Consider the following 7,768-nt stretch of genomic DNA (forward strand, 5'->3'; position numbering starts at 1 on the left):
GTAAATAATATATTATCAATTATTAAGCCTCATTGTGATACAAAGATGGTTAATGAGTATCTTCTGTTTGCTTTTTTTGCTGAAGCATGTGTTTCCTGATGTCGAATTAAAGAAAGTTGGGAGACAGGAAACTCAGTTGGTGGATAATTTTAGAATATACCGTAGCAAAATTTCAGCAAAAGTTAAATTCTTGGCTCAACCCCCTCGTAACTTCTAAAGACCCCCGCATGATAAAGGAACATGTATTTCTGTGCTCAGGTCACTGAGGTCAGAGGGAGTCCAGGGGACCACAGAGCGGGTCTGTTCTTGAGTATTCTGTATCTCTAAGCATTTCAGCATCAGATGCACACTAATATCTCCAGGTCACTTGCCTGCTTGCCATCTGCATATTTCCCCTCTTGGGGAACCCAGCCCAAGTGTGCTTTCTGTCAACCAACGGGAACGATGGGCTTGGTCTTGGTCTACTGTCAAGGCAACAGTGGTGCCATATGCCGCTGTCTCAGCATCCCGATAAATCTCTTTCCCCTTCCCTTTCTGTTTTGCTCACTCTCATTTCTCTCTTTCTCTCAAAACCCATATTGTCTCTGGATGCTGAGTTTTTTTTTTTTTTTTTTGTCTCCTCTTCTCCACCTTTTCTTTGGTCATCGGTCCCTCTGTCCTTTTTTCCACCCCCTTTCCTGGGTCAGCAATGTCATGGCTTTGTGAAGTGCTATTTGTAAAGACGACAAAGATAAATTGAGAAAGATAATACACACATTTATTGTGAAGTCGTCTCCTGGGCCGGGGACGTACAGAAGTCCCATAACGCGTGTAGGTATGCAACCGAATGCTAAAAAGTATTAAGTCAGTTCATTCAGTTGGAAAAACAAGACTGTAACTTCTTACTGACAATGTTGAGAACATACGGTCCTTCATTTTCCGACCGACATGTTCTTCACAAGCAAACGCCTTCCTTAAGCTAAGATTGTTATCTTTGACTTTTAGTTTTAATGTTTTTGCTTTGTTTTGTATTGGAGGGCGTGGGACGATCTCAGGCAAGAAACTCAGTGACGCTGAAGTGTAAATGTGAACCATTTTAATGGAAACTTCCATACTCTCGTCGCGAAAATTACTGCTTTACCAGATGTAAAGTCTTTTTTTCCAGTAATTATCCATCACACTGACAACTTTCTGAATAAATGCAAGAATGGATTTATAAAATCTCTCTTTGTAATTTTTGTTCTGTTTACAGCGCCCCCGGCACTGATTGGGACCCATCTCAAGGGCACTTCCTCCACGTCTCCCATCCTAGCTCCGTTGTTTTGTGGTTATTTTTGAAACGGTCGCTTTGCTGTTAAACTAGACGATACACTTGTGAGTTACTGATATGACACTTACTGACATCTCGTCTTAGCCTCTTAGGCTTGGCGAGTTTTTAGCGACATCACTGATACGGTTTCGAATACTGGTAAAACTGACAATATATGTGAACCACTGTAGAGAAATACAGAATGACTTCTTATGGATTAGTTTAAAGGCAATATTTTATTTTATTTTATTTTTGTAGGGGGAGGTAATTAGGTTTATTCATTTATATTTAGAGGAAGGAACTGGGGATTGAACCCAGGACCTCGTGCATGGCAGGCATGCACTCTACCACTGAGCTATACCCTCCCCTCAAAGGTTTTTTTTTTTTTTTAAACTCATTTATTTATCTTTGGAGGAGGGGACTGGGGATTGAACCAGGGACCTCTTGCACGCTAAGCATGCGCCCTACCACTTGAGCTATACCCTCCCCAAAGGCAATGTTTTAAAGAAAATTATTTTATCCTCCCTGCTGGGTCATAAGGCATGGGTATTCTGTGTGTCTGCCTTCTCTTAGGCCTTTTCAGCTGATGGGGAAGAGTCTTTGTGACAATGACCCAGATGTAAATATTCCTGACCCCTGTCACCAATACCTACCCTACTTTTCATTCCTCTCTCTTGTCTTTTGTGCCAGAGTCACTGGGATATTTTAGGATTATATTAAATTGTGGATGCAAAGCATTAAACATTTTTACACTAATTATCACATATGGCTACTGGAGAAAAGTTACTAGGCAAAAATACACAAAACGACACATACTATAAAAATCACCTTGAATGAGGTGCGGATAACCACTCCTACGGAGCTGTTGTTGGATCTTCTTACATTTCCTGTAACTTTAAACATTCAAGCAAAAATGGGACGTGCCATGCATGTCGTGAGAGTAATTTTTGCTTTCCCTTTAGTGTTGCAAGCTGGGCTGCCCTCTGTTCCCTGACATCATCGTTTTTAATGGCCAAGTTAATCCTGGGTTTGGCGTCCAGGATGTTTCCACCATGTCCTAATGGTTGTACTCAAGGTTGCTACCCAAGTGGTAAACGGACCACTCCTACCGGCTACTCTCTGTGACACCACATAGCTGGAAATCAGAATGCCCTGTAATGCTCACGGGAACACGTGATTTATGAAATCCTCAGCAGAGGAAGCACGAAAGAAGCAGATTAAAGAAGGAATCAAAATCCAAGGTGCGGGATCTGAATTCTGCATCAAGTCCAAACACTACCAAATGATATTTGATTCCCTCAACAATTACGTTCCTAGAAGATTCAATCTCAAGTACACAGTCATCCCTCAGTATTGGTGGAGCATTGGTTCCAGAATCCTCCTCTCAAATGCCAAAATCAGGAGATGTTCAAGTCCCACAGTGGGCTCTCTAAATCCATGGTTCCACATATGTGGATTCAACCAACCACGGATCCTGTACCACTGTGGTATATATTGAAAAAAATCTGAGTGTAAGTGGATTCCTGCATATCAAACCTCTGTTGTTCATGGGTCACCTGTCTGTCTGTCTGTCTATCTAACTGTCTATCTATGTATCTATCTATCTATACATGTATATACACACAAATACATATACGTATTTATAAGTTTTTATGTATATAGTCGTATAAAATATATACGCACTTATATATCTAAATTCTTCTCTATATATTGTATTTAATGTCACCCCAGCCCGAAAAGTCAGAGTGACAATAGGGAACAGTATTTCCTCAACAGCCAAGTTGATATAGTTATTATCTATTACCCTTTTACTATGTGCCAGGCATTTTCTTCCTACGGTAAATAATTTCATTGTCTTTGAGAAGTCACCAAGGTGCCATATTATCATCATTCCTCCTTTTAGAGTCAAGGAGATGGAGGTTGGATCAAAGATACATTTGCCCAGGGCTAGCTGAGTTGCTGATAGCTCGTAATCTGATTTCCAAACCAGCGTTCCTCAGCACAGTCTTGACATTGCCAAAGAAAGAAACACAAGGAAGTAGAGATGCCTTGGAAGTTTCCATTCAATTAAAGTTGCCTCTAAACGTTTTTTCACCCTGTGCCACGGTGGCTGATGTATAGCGGCAATCCGCAGTCGAAATGTATCATCAAATGACGTTCTTTACGATATAGAAATAACATACGAAGGATCATTTTATCAGGCAGGTTCCATGAAAGTCAAGTGTATTTTGCCTTCCAGGGTACCTACCGGTCATGTTTGGAGATGGTAACCTTCATTTTATTCTCTAGATTTTTTTTTTTTTTTTTTTTTTTTTTTTGCATACGTGACCTGATTTAGGTCAACCTAAATCAAGAGATTCTCTCAAATAATTAGGACTGGCATGCTTTTATTTAAGAATAAATTTTGGATTCATTAAATGACAGGGCAGAGAAAACCACTTTGCTAACTGAACACATGATTCCATGCAAACACATCTGAAATCAAAGGAGATGAAATAGTGTGCAAGGAGAGGAAGTGGCCTCCTTTCTCCAGAACTGTTTTAGAAAGTGTATGAGTTGCACTCTGCAGGAACGCCTGCAGTGAAGCCTTCCTGCCGCCTGGCCGGCCGTCTGCTACCACTCCCCTGGACTCCCGCCCGTCCTCATCCTGGGCTGTGAATCCGTCCCCTGGCCCCCTCCCCACGGGGCCAGGACAGCTGTGGCAGAGAAAGAACGCTCATCTGTGAAGCCCTTCTGCAGATAAACACTCTTCATTTATGAACGATTTAATCCTTTGATAAAAGCTCACTTTGTTAAGTGGCTTGGCTTTCCAAAAAAACAGCCCACACGGATATTTGCATGAGTCCTTTAAAGACTATCAGACGACATGGGATGGCTATAAAAACATTGTGTCGGGCTTCTGGTAAACCTACGCCCTAACTATTCCTACCGGGGATGGGAAAAGATGGCCCAGCTCTGGGGGTTGAATTAGCCGTGTGGATACGTAAGTCTTCCATGTGGATCCATTTGAATGCAATGTGCATGATGGCATTATTATTATTTCACAACTCGTCAACATGAAGGTTCTTTTCCATTGAAACTAGGAGACTAGTAAGAATGGGTACCCAAAATAGGAACAGTCTAACCCATACACCGAATGGGGTCACTGGAACACGAATTTCACTGGAAATGGAGGCTCTGCTGTCTCCTTGTTGCAGTAAGGCAGTTAATATGAAGCCCCGCACGGATCGTGTGCGACCATCTCGTTGGCACCGCATTTACAGTGCCTGTGGGTCTTTTAAGCCTCAGTGATGGCGCTAAGAGCTTCGATATTTCAGTGTAGTGCACGTGCTATGCCAAAGACGAGCGTTCTTGCTCATTGTGTATCTGGAGAGAAAGGGAGGGGGGAGATTGCTAGGAAATGCCAAAGTGATTTTTCCAGTTAAAAGAGAATTCACACCTGATGAGCTGGTTTTTTCTTTTCTTTGGGGAATTGCAAGAGACCAGCAGCAACATAGACCTTAAAATGCAACCAGACATGAAGCAAAATGGGAACGTAAAAAAAAACTAAGAGAGGTCATGAAACAATCACATTCAAAAGACACAAAAATGAATCTTTCCAGATCCTCTTTATAACGATACATAGAAAGATGGGACTCCTGTAGAAAACCAGCATGTTTTAAATTAAAAGTAAGAGGTTAACGGGCAAGATGTGACAGAATCACTGGCCAGAATGAACCAAGATGAGGGGCCTTCTGGAACGGAAGAAAAGACAGCTTTCAAGGAGGTGGATATCGGGAAACAGACAACAGTGATCACGCACAGATGCCAGACAAGCCATTTGACACCGACTACTTCCCAAGCTTATTGTGTTGAGAATGTTTTCCAGCCATGAGCCAGGGAAAGAGAATCCACGAAGAGCCCAGAAAGCTTCTCTGAATCTCAGGAGACCAAGGCAGGTAGGGTTCTTGGGAGAGACAACCAGAAAAGAGGTGGTTTCCCGCAGAGAGAAGAATGGAGGTCTGCAGAGAATCCCCCCACATTGTCAGCTGAGTAAATAGCAGTGCTTGTCTGTGAGGAAGCAGCTACTCAAGAGTCTCAAGAATCTCAGAAAAGACATTTTCCCCCTCACCTTTTGTGTTTTATTTTTTTTTTTACTAAATATTGCAGTGTATTTTTAAAAAATGAGGCCAAGAGAAATACCAGAAGAGAAGATGAGAAGGAATATTTCCCAGAGATCACCCAGGACTGGGACTGGTTTCTGCTCCAACCTGGAAAAAACCTCGTGGGATACTGGATATGATGCCCAGAAGGGTTCTGCCTCATTAAGTCATAATTAGCCTTTACCTGACAACCACTCTAGTGCAGTCTAACAAATCTTAACAGCAAGAGGTAAAAAAAAAAATCAAACTGTGTCTGCATGATTTAAGTGGGTGTCCCAGAACAAACACCAGTGGTATCTATAGGAATCCAAAAATATTCAGCGTCCAACAAGGTCAAATGCACAGTGTCCAGCATCCAATCGAAAATATTTCATAAGACGTAATCAGTAGACAGAAACCAAGTGTGTTTCTTATATGCTGTCTACAGAGACCAAATCCAGAATGCAGTTTATAAAAAAAAAATACCTTTGACCATTGCATCAAAAATACAGACTACGTAGGGCCAAATTTAACAAAAGATTTTAAAGACCTGTGCATTGTCAACTGAAAAAAAATTCCTCAGAAATATACAATGTTAAGAGTCAGTATTGTTAAGATATTATCTTCAGATCCACCTATATATTCAATGAAGTATCCATCAAATTCCCATCAGGATTTTGGGTAAAAGAATGATAAGTTGAATTTGAGATGCCTTTGGAGATACAAGAACCTAGCTTGGTTGTGATGACTTTGGGAAAAAAAAAAAAAGAATAAAGTTGAAGAACACACTTGACCTGGTTTCCAGCCGTATTTTAAAGCTACCATAATCAATACAGGATGCTGTCGCCAACAACACAGACAAATAAATCAGCGGAACAGAACACAGCATCCAGAAATGCACACACACGTATGAACAACTGATTTCTGAAAAGTTGTTCAAAGACTATTGAGTGGGAAAAGGACAGTATTTTAAGCAAATGATATTGGAGCAGATATGCAAAAAAAAAAAACCCTCAAAATAAAAAAAACCCACATTAATATATGCCTTGCATTAAAAAGTTAACCGAAAATGAACCATAAGCTTGAATTTAAATTTAGATTTGAAGTCTAAATTGACATAGGAAGAACAAATGTGACCGATGGTTAGCCAATGATTTAGACATGACACCAGAATCACACTCCATAAATACATTATAATAGTACCTGGCGTTCAAAAGACACCATTAACAAAATGACACCACAAGACAGGCTGAGAGAAACCATATATATGATAAAGAATTGTAATCAGAATACATAGGGAATTCTCAAAACTGATTAATAGGACACAACCTGAATTTTTTTTAAATGGGCAAAGATTTAAACAGACACTTCAGCAAAGAAGATGATATATGGATAGTAAATAAGCACACGAAAATGTGCCCAATATAGTAGTCATTTGGGGAGTGTAGGTTAAAACTAATATGTGATTCCACTACACATCTATTAGAATTGCAAAAATTTTTAAAAATCCTGCCCACAGCAGGTTGGCTGCAGCAACGGGAAGGTTGGCTAAACCAAGCATCATTCGTTGTTGATGGAAATATTCAAGCATGCCACTAACTTGGAAGACACTTTGGCAGTTTCTTATGAAGTTAAACACACCTGTCATATGACCTAGTCTTTTACGTCCGGTATTGACTGTCAGAGAAATCAAAGCACTTGTGCCTACAAACGCTTGCATGTAGATGTTCATAGCTTCGTTATTTGTAGTCATCGGTAACTGGAAACAAGTCAAATCTCTACCGAGGTAAATTCATAAACAAGCTGTTGCAGGCAATGAACTGCTACAGATCATTGTTTGTCTGGGGATGGCTGGGGACTGGGGGCTGGGGTTGGGGGGGGCATAAGGAAGATCTTGAGGGTGATAGTAATGTTGATAATTTTGGTCATAGTGATGATTTCATATATATATACACACATACACACATATATATGAATTTCAACATTATATATATGTGATGTTCAACATTATATATATTCAACATTCACCATTATATACATATTAAACTATATGTATATGAATTTCAACATTATATATATGTGATGTTCAACACTATATATATTCAACATTCAACATTTTATATATATTCAACTATATGTATATGAATTTCAACATTATATATATGATGTCCAACATTATATATATTTAGCATTCAACATTATATATATTCAACTATATGTATATGAATTTCAACATTATATATATGACGTTCAACATTATATATATATTCAGCACTCAACATTATATATAAAACTATATATATGAATTTCAACATTATATTATGATGTTCAACATTTTATATTTAGGATTCAACATTAT

The 7,768-nt window shown here is 39.5% G+C and overlaps 1 non-coding gene across 1 annotated transcript; it reads right to left on the reverse strand.

Annotated features, from left to right (window-relative positions):
• Window positions 1-1,581: 1,581 nt before the first annotated feature.
• Window positions 1,582-1,653, reverse strand: TRNAG-GCC. The gene has a single exon. It is a non-coding gene; the product is annotated as a tRNA-Gly (tRNA).
• Between the last annotated feature and the right edge of the window lie 6,115 nt (window positions 1,654-7,768).

This window comes from Camelus ferus, chromosome X (genome assembly GCF_009834535.1).
Source record: "Camelus ferus isolate YT-003-E chromosome X, BCGSAC_Cfer_1.0, whole genome shotgun sequence".
NCBI lineage: Eukaryota > Metazoa > Chordata > Mammalia > Artiodactyla > Camelidae > Camelus > Camelus ferus.